The 16,019-nt window shown below is 34.4% G+C and overlaps 1 protein-coding gene across 3 annotated transcripts in view; it reads left to right on the top strand.

The window, feature by feature from the left end:
• Window positions 1-16,019, top strand: part of ZNF407 (zinc finger protein 407) — a 609,391-nt gene that overhangs the window by 531,503 nt on the left and 61,869 nt on the right. The window lies entirely within an intron of this gene.

Raw genomic sequence — 16,019 nt, 5'->3', positions numbered from 1 at the left:
GCCTTAGAGGTATGTAATAGGGTAAAGCTAAGGAGATAAACCAGTATTTTTAGTGAGTACATGTCTAGATTCCCAGGCCAAAGCCCTTTTCATTATACCACACTACTTCTGGCATTGGAACCAAGAACTTTGGATTTCAATACTGCCACTAGCAATGTGATTGTGGGCAGAATATGTAAACTTTCTAAATCTCTGCCTATCCAGACATAAGGACAAGACACCTATGCTACATTTTTATGGGAAAAGCATTTGGGTAAGCTATAAAATCCTGTAAATATGTGAGAAAGAAGAGTTATTAAGCATTTAAAACATCTTGTATTTAGTCAGTACTGCATGAAGTACTGTGGGGCCTGCCAGAAAAGCTTAAGACATGATCCATGACCTCAAAGAGCTGAAATTTTCAGGCATTCAATTAGTAGAAATATGGGCATGATGAAACATCTAAGTGGTATGGACAATAAACAATCAAGATGTTTTCAGAAAGAAAAGATTGTTATATAGAAGAAAACAATTCATTGTACATGGAATGGACACCAAAGACTTCATGGAAGATTGGGGTGTGAATTCATCTCTGTGGCTCTGAGAGTATTAAGAACAAAAGCACAATAGAAAGATAATGGCATTTTCAAACCAAAATTTCTTTATCTTGCTTTGGTTTAGGGAGTAATTGGATAAAAGTTTGAATAGATGTGGTGAGGCAGGATTATAAAGATTCTCCCTTAAATTTCTAACCTGGAGAACCCCGAAATGTTTAAGCAGATGTTGAGCAGAGAAACAGCATGTATGCAGCGTTATGATCAGAGCAGCTTGTTCTCTGCTAATCTCAATGTTATATAAATGAACCAAATTGACCGTTTGAGTAAAAGTTTCAATCTGACCCATTCTGCCACCAAATGTATTATTTGCATTTGGTCTTTTCTTTCTTTCTTAGATTTGGCAGTAATAATATTATTCCTGTAAAAATCCAATCTTTAAGAGTTTAATAGTCAATGAATAATCTAGTCTGACAAACTAGCTTAAAATCACAATCCAAACTATGCCCAAACCACTACTAATTCTGTATCTCAAAGAGATAAAAAACAAAAAGGAAAAGGACCTGTATGTACAAAAAATAGATAACAGCTCTTTTTAGTAGTGGAAGAGGATTGGAAATTGAGGTCATGCCCATCAATGGGGAATGATTGACAAAATTATAGGATATGATTGTGAGGGAATACTATCTTGCTATTATAAGAAATGAGCAGGATGCTCTAAGGAAAACCTGGAAAGACTTTCATAAAGGGATGCAAAGTGAAGTGAGCAGTACCAGGATAACAGTGTACACAGCAGCAGCAGTGTTGTACGGTGATCAACTGTGAATGACTTAGCTTTTCTCAGCAATACAATGATCTAAGACCAATTCTTAAGGATTTATGATGAAAAATGCTATCTATCTACCAAGGAAGAACTGATGGAATTTGGATGCAGATTGAAGCATTTTTTTTTTTTTACTTTTTCTTTCCTTCCTCTTTTTGGTCTGTTTTCTTTCAAAACATGACTATGTTTTGGAAATATGATTTGCATGACTGCTCATGTATAACCTGTATCTAATTGCTTGTCTTCTCAATGAGGGAGAAAAGGAAATGAGAGAATTTGGAACTCAAAATTTTGGAAAACAAATATTAAAAATTGTTTTTACATGTAATTGTGGAAAACTAAAATATTAAATAATTTTTAAATTATTCTTCATTTCTATATATTACTAACAAAGCTCAACAGCAAGAGATAGAAAGAGAAATCCCATTTAAAGCTAGGGTAGATACTATAAAATATTTGGGAGTCTACCTGCCAAAACAAACCCAGGGACTATATGAACACAATTACAAAACATTTCGCACAAATGAAGTCAGATCTAAGTAAGTGGAAAAACATCAGTTGCTCGTGGGTAGGCCGAGCCAATATAATAAAAATGGCAATTCTACCTAAATTAATTTACTTATTCAGAGCCATACCAATCAAACTATCACATAATTATTTTCTAGAGCTAGAAAAAAACAATATCAGAATCCATCTGAAAGAACAAAAGGTCCAGAATATCAAGGGAACTAATGAAAACAAATGCTAGGGAAGGTGGCCTAGCTCTACCAGATCTCAAATTGTATTCTAAAGCAGCAATCATCAAAACAACTTGATACTGTCTAAGAAACAGAGGGGTAGACCAGTGGAATAGGTTAGGTACTCAAGACACAGTAGTCAGTGAATATATCAATTTACTGCCTGATAAACCCAAGGACCCCAGCTTCTGGGATAAGAACTCACTATTTGACAAAAATTGCTGGGAAAACTGGATAACAGCATGGCAGAAACTAAACATAGACCAATGCCTGGACACCATGCATAAGAATAAAACCCAAATGGGTACATGACCTAGGTAGAAAGATTGATACTATAAACAAATTAGTGGAGCAAATAATAGTATATTTATCAGATTTATGGAGAATGGAAGAATTTTTGACTGAGCAAGAGATAGAAAACATTATGAAGTGCAAAATGGATAATTTTGATTACATTAAATTGAAAAGTTTTTGCACAACCAAACCCAATGACACTAAGATGAGGAGGGAAGCAGAAAACTGGGAAAGAATTTTGGCAACTAGTGTCTGCGATACAGGCCTCATTTCTAAAATATATAGAGAACTGAGTCAAATGTAGAAAAATACAAGTCATTCCCCAATTGATAAATGGTCAAAGGATATGAACAGGCAGTTTTCAGAGGAAGAAATTAAAGCTATCTATAGTCATGTAAAAAAATGCTCTAAATCACTGTTGATTAAAGAGATGCAAATCAAAACAACTCTGAGATACCATATCACACCTCTCAGATTTACTAATGTGACAAAACAGGAAGATGATAAATGTTGGAGAAGATGTAGGAGAGTTGGAACACTAATTCATTGTTGGTGGAGCTGTGAGCTGATCCAACCATTCTGGAGAGCAATTTGGAACTATACCCAAAGGGCTACAAAAATGTGCATACTCATTGACCCAACAATACCGCTAAGACTGTATCCCCAAGAGATCATAAAAATGGGATAGGGTCCCACATGTACAAAAATATTTATAGCAGCTCTCTTTGTGGTGAACAAAAACTGGAAATCAAGGGGATGCCCATCAATTGGGGAATGGCTGAATAAATTGTGGCATATGAATGTAATGGAATAGTATTGTGCTATAAGAAATGATGAACAGGAAGACTTCAGAGAGGCCTAGAAAGACTTATATGAACTGATACTGAGTGAAAGGAGCAGAACCAGGAGCACTTTGTACACAGCAACAACCACAGTGTGCTAGAGTTTTTCTGGTAGACTTAGTACTTCATTGCAATGCAAGGACTTAAAAAATTCCCAACAGTCTCTTAAGGCAAAATGCCTTCTACATCCAGAGAAAGAACTATGGAATTTGATTGAAGAATGAAGCAGATCATTTTCTTTTGTATTTTGTTTTGTTTTATGATTTCTCTCATTCATTTTAATTCTTCTATGCAACATGACAAAGGTGAAAATGTATTTAATAGAAATGTATGTGTAGAACCTATATAAAATTGTATGCCATCTGAGGGAGCTGAGTGGGGAAGTAGGAGGGGGAGGGAGGGGAAAAAAATCTAAGATATGTGGAAGTGATTGTAAAACATGAAAAACAAATAAAATAATTAAAAAATAGAATGAAATGAAATAAAAATCACAATCCAATTACAAACTCAATGATTAAGATAGTTGCAGAAACATTAATTTCAATACACTGAACTATCTATCCTGCCTAATTTTATAACAATATTTGTGATCCTGGGCGTCAAGACTGCCACAGAATTTACAAGGGATGATCACAGCTAACTAGAGCTGGAGTCCCTAGCATTTTTCTTAGCCTTCGGGTTTTTGTTGATGACAATGGTCAGTATGAGTATAAATTAGTTGATCTGTTTTCTGGCTTCACTCCCTTCCTGTCCACCTTAAAGACCTACTGGCAAAGGCTGGAGCTGTATTGTATCAGTTAGTGAGTGCAGGCAGCACTTGTAAGAAGTGTGTGATATTTTGGGTGTTTTGTATTTGCTTGGGTGATACAGAACATGGAGAAATTGGTGAGAGCTGTCAGGATGAGAAAGATGAATAGGGTGATAAGAAGTATTTCACTGCTCTATAGGAGAACTCAGAGCAACATGTACCTCCTGGCAGCGTTAAAGTCACACAGCTATAGGAGAAATCAGGTGTCAACCAAAAATCTTAGTCTGATTTGCCACAGCTGTTTAGCAGATATGCACAGCAAATGCTAAGTAAAGGGTTTATTGAATAAATGTAGAATTTGTTTTTACTTTGGTTTATAATCTCTAAAAATATAAAATAGTATTTATTTTAATGACAATATTGTACAAACTGAGATTTCTATCAGGAACACCTTTGAAAAGACTTGTAAAACTGTTATGTAAATTATTGGTTAATTAATGATCAATTCACATTTGCATTTAAATAATTCTTCCCAGAGCTAACTTCTTTCCTTATGGAGGATAAGAGTTTAATTAAAGTATAAATAGATTAATGTACATTTAATCCTGACTGCAAACTGTATGGGATCCGGTTAGAATTTCTATGCATGTACAGGCATTTATGAAGGTATATATTATATATATTTATTTGCTTATATACATTTATCTGTGTTAAAAAAAAATCAGTTTTATCTAGAGAAACAAGGTATTACCTGACTATTTAGGTGCTTAGGTGATCAGTTACACCTTTAAAACTTTAAAACTATATTTTGGTTGGTTAACAGGATGCCTGCCACTCCAATGGTCAATATCCTATCCATACTTTCAGTTAACAGTATTTTCATCCACTTGGATTTTAGTTCATACTCAGATGATTTGAGGATCAGTTTAAATGGAATAATAATAGAACAACTCACATTTATTAGGATTTTGAATTTTATAAAACACTTCACACTTATTACATATATTATCATAGCATACTTTCTAACATTATCAGAAACAAAACTGTTGAACAAAATTCTCAGGTAATAGTGATTAATCACTCAGTGCACACTTTTCCTGCCAAATTAGGCCTTTTATTTTCATTACTTTCTAAAAAACATCTAATGAAAAGGGTTTTTTAAAATGTCTCTTCTCCTACCTCTCCCTATTGTTAAAAATCTGATTTCAGTTGTCATTCAATAAACATTTATCAAGCCCCTATGCTGTGCCAGATACTGTGCTAAGTAGTAGATTTAAGCCAATCATATCAACAAGGTTAGATTATTTTTTTGTAGTTTAATAAGTTATACCCAAGTAATACAGTGACATATTGTGTCTTAGAGTGCAGCTGGCCTAAAACATCTAAAGTGAACTGAAGAAAATGATGTGATAGCTTTAAGTAAAAATTTATTTGCCTTTGCAGTTTATTATAGAATTTGCTGGTCATTTTAATTCATCTTTAATTTGGTTGTGGAGAATCAGAAAATAAAAATAATTTCCAAGAGTGATATTTTTCTTATTAAAATTAGACCTGTACATTTTTTCTAAATTCACCTTGTAGAATTTTAGAGAAGTTTTTCATATTACATTAATATCTCTAAATTTAGTGGGGATATATTTTTAAAATGGTACGATGATAATCAGGTAGAACTACTGATTACTACAATAATAGGAATAGAACACCTAATTCTCTGGTCTGCATTAGACTTTCTGAAAAACAAAACCTCTATTTTAATGTAATTTTCTGTGTTTTAGAAAAGTTTACTAACTTGTTCTTAGGACAATAACTTCTAAAAGTAAGAGAAGAAAGGGTTCATAAATATAAATAGTATTTGATACTTTTTTATTTCTCAATGTTCATTTCTATTCATTTTGTCAGTAATTGAACACAAAGGCATTTTGCCTATGCTTCAGATCATCTGTGTGGGAGTCAGGATGCATACTTAATGCCTGATTTAAAAAGAAAAATAGATGCATCGACATGTGGGCAATTTTAGGAAAGTGTGTTCCATGCAAATTCAAATAAAAGATTTGAGGAAAACTTGTTTCCTCCTTCCTAGAGAATGCTAGATGTTTCACAACAAGAATTTTCATAGATCTGTATTTACTAAGTGACAAGTAGTTATCCCTCCCCCACCTTTCTCCCCACCTGTCCCTTTCCTTCTCAAAGACAAAATCCAAGTGGCAGCAGAGAAAAGAATCCCTACTACTTTCTAGCACTCTCTTTTATTTCCTCCTCTGTCCTTCTCTAATAAAAAACCCAGTTTTTGTCTCAAAGAAAAGAAATGTGGCTTACTTACTGGGGGAAGAAAAGCCAACAGAAATGGTTTCTGGATCTGTGCCCATAAAGCAAGGTGAAAAACAAAAGCATTCACATTGAGTGAAATGTGTGTGAATTTGAGAGGATTGGAGTCATGATAAAAGGAAGCATGATTTATTCTCTGAAAGTGACAGAAAGACGGTACCCTGACAGTCTCAAGTTCATCCCTGAGGAGTTAGGATCAATCTAAAATGCACATGCAACAACATTGTCAGAATGGGTGCTTTTTTGAAAATTTAAATGTATTAAACAAATTCATTGTATACTTTATCTATCTCTTCCATTTCACCTTTGTCTTCCTCTGACCAGTTTTCTTGACTTTGAGCATTTAGCATGATGCTTTGCATATCACAGGTGTGGGGGAGAGTCTTCCTTTTTCAAGACAGAGAGATAACTTCCAGGATATTAATAGGAATCTTAGTACTGGCAGTGTAATAAACTCTATTTCTATTTTTTTTCCATTCTTCAAGAAAATTATGCAATGCTGTGGCATTTCTATCACCAAAAGGGATTTGAGTGTGTGAAGCAACTCCTTTAGAGAGTTTGCTTTTTGTTTTGTTTTACATTATTTTGATTTTTAAATGGAACCCAAAGCAGGCTTAGGATTCAGGAAGACCTGGATTCCAGTCTCACTTCTGACACATGTTGGTTTTGATCCCTAGCAAATCACAGCTTCCCAGTGCTAGACAACTCTCTAAGTTACAGAAAAGGTGTAGACTTGCATTGGTAGAAGGAGTTTGATCATCAGGAGTTCCCCATGCCAATATAACCATAAGGCTAATCCCTTTCTCTATCCCTTTTTGTGGGTCTACAAGAGAGCAATCAGAATAAAAGATCTAGAGATCATGCCATGTAAGTATCATTTGAAGAAAGGAGAACTATATCACCTGGAAAAGATGTTTAGGCTAGAATACTATCATAGTCTTCAAGAATTTGAAAAGCTTTCATATTTGAAAATATGAAAGGAAGTAGGCTTGCCAGAAGGCAAAATGACTGCTATCAAAGTGTGGAGATTTTACCAAAGTAGTTAAAGTTAACTACTTTTACCTAAGTAGTTAAAGCTTAGCAAATTTGAGAAAAAATTTTTCTTACCGTTAGAGTGGCCTAAAAGTGTAATAGACCCCTAGAGGATGTCATGGGCTCCCTATTAATGAGAGTTTTCCAATAAAGGCTGAGATGACCACTTGCCTGGAATATTGTAAAAAGAACTGTAAAAATACGGGTTGGAATAGAGGGTTTATGAGGATCCTTCTAGCTCTGAAATTTAGTAATTATGCTTAAAATCTAAAGATTTAGATTGCATTTAACAAGAATTAGATCACCCTGATCATTCTTGATCATCCTTGCTTTGTCAAATAAGTAGCAGTTTTTTTTCGTTTAGAACCTCAGTTTCCTTATCCATAAAACAGTGGGTTTCTGAGGACCCTTTGAGTTCTAACATTTTGTCATTCTGTAAATTCTGTATTTCTTCTTAATATAAGCAGCCCTCCAGAGAGCCTAGTGAGTGACCCCTTCCATTTTATCACTTGTTTTCTTAAAGTGGCCAGACCTTTATTTCTTTTGAATAAGAATAAATTCTTATTTTCTTTTAAATGGTCAGGGGGGAAAAAAAGCAAAGACGTGTATTAAACAGATATTCTTACAAATATATTTTTCTTTGCTTGTGTTATCCTAGATTGTCCTCCTCTTTTCCATAGAAGTTTCAAATATTCTTCCCCTCCCCCAACCCTCATTTATTTTATTCACATATCCTGTTCTAATGCTGAAAGGTCAAATATGAACTTTGAAAATCACTTCTCTATATAAAACTTTTTTACTCTTTTCTAATGTCTAAAGATCTGAATATGAATGGAAAATCAGTTCAGTAATGCCATGTACCTATAATAATAAGTGTTCCACACCAGTGAGTTGGAAATACAATGGTAATTTAAGAAACATGCTTCCTATTATCTACTTTCAGTATTTGGGGTGAACATCCTAAAGTATATAGTTTATCTCACATTTGATGAAGTCTGATTTGATTGTCTTGATTGGGATTTTGGTCTATATATACTCCATGCCCTTTTGTCTTTTACAGACTTAACTACTTTAGGAGTATAACAGTGAAGCTGATTTCCAGTTTGCCATTTACTCAGAATAGAGCGTGGAGGAGAGTTATAGCTTGCAAATTATTTTTGTTCGGTATGAGAAAAGTCGAAAAAACAGACTTTTAAAGGAGAAATATAAGGCAATAAATACTATAGCTGAAAAATCAATAATAAAATGTAGGTGGTAGTTATTAGTAATTTAATTAAGTCTGTATCATGTGTAAAATTATACTCTGCAAACAAGGTATAGATGCTTATTCTTATTGAAATGTAACACTCATATACCATCGGAAAACAAGGTGACATATAACTAGCTATAAAAAATGAAATATTCTAAGATCTCCAATATATCTGTGAATAAATGAGATGTGCTGAAATAAAGGGAGGGAAAACAACATAGAGTTGTCTAAAGAATTATATGAAGATAATGGAGAGTTTATATTTTCTCCTTTATTGATCATTCACAGAACTTTCAGTTTCCTAGCCAGATTGACATCTGAGTTATTTGCCCATCCCTAGTGACTGACAACAGATAATGGAAAGGCTTTTACCATGATGTAACAGCAGAGAATAATTTCTAATTTACTACTATAGTTCTCATCAAAAGTACCCTAGCAAAAACAGTAGATTTATCACTTCAATTACTGGAATTTCACATTTAGTTTAAAGAGACATGTTTCTATAATGTGACAGGCTTTACAGATTTTGAACTTCAGACATTTCAGCTATCAGAGTAATCGGAAAGAGATATAAATGAAACAGTTGTTTTAGTTTTACAACTTTTAATCCTGTCTACTGGCAAGAAATGAAACAGGCCATAAACTGATGGTCTTGACCAAATGTATTTTTAAAAGGTCTTTTTTAATTTCTTTTTTAAAATCATCTGATAATGGACAGAAACAGTATTGAACTGAGCTGATTTTAATAATCAACTCATTTTTGGTTTATTAATTCAAAAAAGTATCAGTGAATCATATCCTAAAATCATATACAAAATACCATTTGTATTATTTGTAAATATTAGTCAACCAAAATTTTGTTCATTTCTCTTATAAAGAAGTGATATTTGGATAAGGCCCTGGACTCTGAGTTAGGAAATATGATCTGTTCCTGGCTTAGCTGCTTTGCTATCCTGAGCCTCAGTTTTCTCATTTCCTTAAATGGGAAAAATTCTAATGTTCTTCCTGATCTCTGGGAATTCAACCCTTAGGTATACCTCACCAAAAATCCCTTCTAAAAAATGTCAACAAGTGCTCAACTAACCCTGACTCTTAATGAAAGGCAAGCCGTGACATCCCACGTCACCCCATTCTATTTTCAGATGTCACTATTTCAAAGTGTCTCCTTATATTAATCCTGAATCTGCTTCTCTGAGATTCTATTCTTGGCTCCTAGTTCTGTCTTCTGGAGGCCAAGCAAGACCAGTCTAGTCCTATTCTTCTGCATGACAGCCTTTCAGGTATTTACTGACAGCTCTCCCCTACTCCCATCCCCATTGTCTTCTCTAACCTAAATGGCCAGATCTCTCAATTAATCTTCATATGAAGTGATCTTGAGGCTTCACTATTCTTGCTTTTCCACTGAATAGTTTCTGCAGACTCCTCATCAGTGTCCTCTTCAAAAATGTGGTTCTGAGAAGAACACATAGCTCTATGTGAGTTATAGCCTTTCTGGACACTGTCCTGCTTATTAATATGATCTAAAATATAAGATAGTATTAGCCTCTTTTGGTTGCTGTGCCATACTATTGATACATAATGAAATTTTAGTGGGAGTCTGCTAAAACTCCCTGATCTTTTTTTCACAGAATCTTATGTAGTCAGGCCATCCTTATTTCTACTTGTGAAGTTTATTATTTGAACCCAAATAGTACAAATATAATTTCTTCCTACTAAATTTCTTCTTAGTAGATTTGAATCAAAGCTTCAGCTGTTTGGTAACTTTTTGGGTCTCAACTCAATTGACTTGTCCTTCCAGTTTTGTACCTTCTATACCTTTTATGTCTGTAAAGAGGTTGAGCCTTTTTAGGACAAAAAGTAGTTTATTTGGGGTAGGAAGTCATAGTGGAAATATTTGATTTGCTGGTTCCAGTGGTACCTAGTAAGAGTAGTTAGAAGCTGATTATATCAAGGTAATTAAGCTTAATCTGTGGGTGATTTTTTTCCAGAGAAGTGGAATGAAAGCAGAACCTTCCGGAAACAGGGCCACATAGTAAACAGGTATCTGATAAGAGAAGGTCCTTGGAATATGATAATGCTCTTTAACAGGGTCAAAAAATGTGATGGGTTGTTCCCTCTGAGAAAACTTTAGCTTGGCACTTGCTTCTGTTCAGTCCTTTTATCTGCCACATTTCCAGTAGTCTTCCTCCTCCCTTCTTAAGCTCCCTATCCCCTACATTCTCAGCAGCAGGTTTGACCATCCCCTTTACTAAGAATCTCAAGGTCATTTGACATGAGTTCTGGCCATTCTGTTCCTTCATACCTCAAAATTGCTTCGTTCTTTTTTCTTTCCACAGTCTCTTATCTCCTGCTGGCCAAGGCTAACATCTGTATCTTTCTTCCCTAGTATTTTGCTCCAGCAGTCACTCAACTGCATTTACTAAATGACAGTACCTAGATGTTAAGCATCTCAAGTTACTGTAAAGAAGCCACTATGGAATGCTGTGGTAATAACACTGGTTCTAGAGTCAGAAGACTTGGTTTTGAATTCTGCCTGCACTTACTGTGTGAGCCTAGGGAATCTTCTGAGTCTTAATTTTTCTCTCTGTAGAAATGAGAATAATACTAATATTATTGGTCTCACAAGTTGTTAGGAGAATCAAATTGGATAATGCTCATAAAGTACCACTTAAATTGTAAAACATTCTATAAATGTAAACTTTTTTTAGTCTGAAACTAAATTTACCATCTTCCCTATGAATCAGGCTCCTCTTTTTTTACTTTTTTTTTGTTTTGTTCTGTTAATGGCAGCACTGTATACTTCCTTACCCATGACCATAAGCTCAGAGTTATCTTTCAGTCTTCCCTCTACCTCAAAGTCCACATTAAGTAATTTACCAAGTAGTATCAAATTTATCCCTGTGGTATTTGTCCATACCTGCTGTTCTAGTTGTCATTGTTATCTCAGGGACTCATTTCATCTCATCTAGACTATTACAACAGCCATCTAATACCAATCTCTCCATCTTATACTCTGCTGACAAATTAATCTTCTTCATGTACTTATGATTATATATTTCCAATTTTCAAAATCATGTTTCCCACTGTTAAAGAAATAATTCCTTAGTCTGTCATTCAAGGCCTTTCACTATTTGACTCCAACTTATCTTTCTAATTTTATTTCCTTCCATATGTACCCTATGTGTCTTTTAAACTGAACTACTCAGAACAAATATTTCCTATGCTTTCCTGCCTCCATGGCTTTGCTCACAATATTTTCTGTCTCTGAAATCTTCCCTCCCTACTCCAGAAATTCTTCCTGTCCTTAAAGGTTCAACTTCAATGTCACTTCCTCCTATAAGCACCACATAAATAATGTCGATTATTGTTGTTATTATTTTCATCTTTTTTGATGGAGTTTAGATGGAAATGGTTCTAATACAGGTGGTTGTTCTACCATCATTCTTTTATGTTTAATGCTCAGCAAACTACTACATACTTAGATAAAAATGATTACCTTTTATGACTGAGTATAAATATTGGATTGTAAGGTCATCTGGAGGCTCACTGAACACATCTTCAGAACAACTCTGGTAGGAAACAAAGCAACACTTAGGCAATGCACTTTATCTTGCACGTGATTTTGATTTTTTTGGCTAATTCTCTACATTCTGAGAACTTTTCATTCTGCATAGTTTAGAGATTGTGTGTATTTGGTATGACAACAATCTTTAACAGATCTTTGTTTTCAATTTTTATGAGTCAGTGTTATATCCAGATGATTGTGGACAATAGTTTTATCTGTGATGATGCTTCTCCTTGTAGTACAGTTTGTCCATTAAATTCTCATGGATATTTGGGAATTTTGTATTTGTAATACAAGAATTCAGTGTCTATTAGTTTTTACTGTTGTTGTAATTCTTCCAAGTGGAGGTGAGTTCACGTTCCTATAATTTTTTCTTTGCAAGTTTTTCATAACTTTTACGCATCTACATTCTTTACCTTGCCTCCCTTCCTGACTGCAAGCTCTCTGAAGGCAATTCCATGCATATGGTGAGCATTCCTCTCCACCCCACTTCCTGCCTATGCCAGGCCTACCTTTTGCTACTTCACAGCTATAACTATTGCATTTAACTCTGCAGAGATCTCTCTCCCAGTCTTGGAGGAGGCAGAACAGGATGGAAAGAAGTACTGAACTTGTGAAAAAAAGACTTGGAAAATCTGGTCTGAATCCTGACTGCTCCTTACTACTTGTATAATTTTGGCTAAGTCACTGTGTTCCCTTATCTGGAGAATAAGAAGGGTTAGATCTTGTAGTCTCTAAGTAAGGTCCCTTTCAACTCTAATGTTCTGTGATTTTATCATTTTTTGTGAATGTTATTGTATTAATGTTGGTGAACTAACTGAAACATTATACTGTGAGGAGGACTGCTCTACAAAAGAGAAGTATCCAGAAGTAGACAGAGAGGACAGCAATAATTCTCCAAATGGAATGAAAGTCAGGGAAGTGGCCCAGGGATGTCTAAGCAGCTAGAAATATATCGCCTACTAGATAGAAAACCAGAGAGCAGGCAGTGAAAGAGAAACTGGGGAAGTCTCTCTCCTTCTGTGTAGTCCACAGTAGGTGAGTGGCTAAAAAGAGGACTAGAGAGGTCAGATGAAAATAACATATTTCCATCAATCTGTTTTTCCCTCCTGTTTTCCCTTTCCCCATTCCCTTTTTCCCTGTTCTTTATAGGAAATAGCATTAATTGTTAAGTGAGATGTGTAGGTGTGATAGGGGAAAAGAAAACAAATTAGAATCAAAGTAGGTATCCATTAATAATTAAAGGAAGACATCAAGTTGAATATGAAAGCTGGATTTGGGATCAGGGGACTTGGCTTTGAATCTTCATTTCTCTGGACCTCAGTTTCTTTGTCTATAATATGAGGAGATTGGACTAGATGACTTTTAAGGATGCTTGTAGCTCTAAATCTGCTATAATCCTGTAAATCCATGATTGGAGAATGGCTCATGAAACTTTGGCACATGGATGAAATGGAATATTACTAAGCTATACGAAATAATGAATATAGTGAATTGGAGAAGCAGGAAGACATGAACTGATGCAAAATGAAGTAAGCGGAACCAAGAAAGCAATATGTCCAGTAACAATAGATCATAAACAGAAAGAATAGTAAAATAAAACTGCACATTATGTAATAATAATGACTTGGCCCAGAGAGGTGATGATAAAATGTTCCTCGCTCCAGAATTGGGGGACAGAAGGAACTCTGGGTGTTGTCAGACATGGTTTACGTGGAAATTGGTTTTGGTGGACTGCTCCCTCCCCCCTCACAAGGAATACCTTAGGCTCCCTAGGGAGGGGAAAGAAATTTGAAAATTAATATAACAACAATATTAGCACAATTTTTTTAAAAAGACCAGTTCCTGAATGTGAATTTTGGTATGCAAGAATTATACAGTATATCAAAGAAGGAGAAAGCACCATTTCTGCTCTCAACATTATTATAATTTAATTGGGGAGTGGGCATTGATACAAGGCTGATGAGTATTACTCAAGAATTACTCATACAAAATAGAAATTTTCTTTCAAAGGAAGGAAAGAAATTAATGATCAGACTTAAAAACATAACCTTGTAATCAGTCCTTATGATCTATCAGAGTTTCACTCTTAAAGACTATTCTGATTTAGTTTATTTAAATGGAATATCTATAGCCCATATAGTAGTTTGAGATATGAATACGAGACTGTGCATGGGTTTTATATAGTACAACAATGTAGCAAAAACATTTATGAAGAATTTCATATGGTCTGACAAAGTTGCTGATTAATTGACCTATAAGGCCATAATTTTTATTTGGTTTCTGATATATTAGTATCATTCTGATATATATCATAGAAATTTTGGAGAAAGAGTATAGCTAGGTTATTTTAAAATTTTTATTCAGTCGAAATTGAATTCTCAAAGTTATGCTGAGAAAGTGAAATAATGTGTTATGAACTTTCATCATAACTCCCCCACATTATTTCAACAATGCTTATGGTGACTTCTTCCCTTTTATTCATCAATTCACAAGGTTTGAGAGAGAGAAAATTCCCAGAGGAGATATGAAGAGATAGAATCTAAATGTAAGGGTGAGATTTAGTGTGGAGGAGGGCCACTCATCCACTTGGCATGTCACTTTGCTACAGTGCTTTAAGACTGTAAGACTAATTAATTATTATTAAGTAAAACACCCATATGTACTTTTCAGAAATTTTAGCAACAATGTTAATAAATAAAAGGTGGAGTTTGTTATCAGGCTATGTATTCTTAAAGGAATTTTCTGAAACATTTTCATCTTACAGGCCTTTACTGTGGCAGATGTTTGCAAATCTTGGTGTAAAACTGATTGAAATATTTTAAGAAAACTGAAATAATGTCAGTGGCAAAATTTATTTTACCAAGTGCAGATGTAAGACATCAAGTTCTCAGACTGATGGCAGAATTAACAAAAAACACCATCTGGTTCAATAATTATCTGAAAATACCCATATTCTTGGATTTGTTTTAATACCACTTAGTTCCCAGCTTTATTTTATCAGAGTTTGCACACCAACGAGAGTAGGTTGTACAAAATGAAGACTATTTCCATCTGATCATTTAAAAAATGTGTTTTTGCATGAATAATGAATCTTTGAATTGTTACTAAACAAGCAAATTATTTGCGTATGTGTCACATCGGTTATCAAGTTTGCACATGTGACAGCTACAACAGCCGTCACGTAAAATGCATAGAGCTTAGAACCATATGTTTTTGCTTGACAAAAAGCTAAAACTCAAGATCAATTTTCAATATGGAATGCACAAATTAACACTTTAAAATGCACCACAATATGTACAGCTTGGCAAAATTTGCAGAAATAGCACGTTTCTAGATATTAACTGATATCTTTGGATTCGACCTTAAGGTATTCAATCATTTTGATTAAAAGACTGATTTCTCATAAAACCACAGTCTGTTGGAGGCACAAAGCCAATGACATTTGAGCATTCATATATTTTCATAAACTTTGAACAATGTCAGTGAGACACCTCTTCAATCTTGGCCACACAACAGCAGGGTATTCAATCTTTCTTTAGCTTAAGACAGAAAATTTGAATATCAGCATAGGGTTATTAATGTGACAGTTCACATGGTGTGTGTACCATGTTGATTTTTAAGAAGCACATCTGGGAAACGTATAGAACTATCTGCTTTACTTTCTTGTTCCCTCCCCCCTTTAGAAATATTTTTACTAAAGCACAGGGTTTTTATAACATTAAGAAACTCATTCATAGGATTTCTTTGATATAAAAAAGCTCAAAAAGGAATCAGCAAAATAACTATCTCATGATATGGGCACTTTAATATCACTTGCTTTTTTTTTTTTTTTAATCCAGTGTCATAGTTGGTAATTATGTTACCATCT

Source organism: Notamacropus eugenii, chromosome 4 (genome assembly GCF_028372415.1).
Source record: "Notamacropus eugenii isolate mMacEug1 chromosome 4, mMacEug1.pri_v2, whole genome shotgun sequence".
NCBI lineage: Eukaryota > Metazoa > Chordata > Mammalia > Diprotodontia > Macropodidae > Notamacropus > Notamacropus eugenii.
Note: the sequence above shows the minus strand (reverse complement) of the source record. Positions and strands in the feature narration are given on the sequence as shown.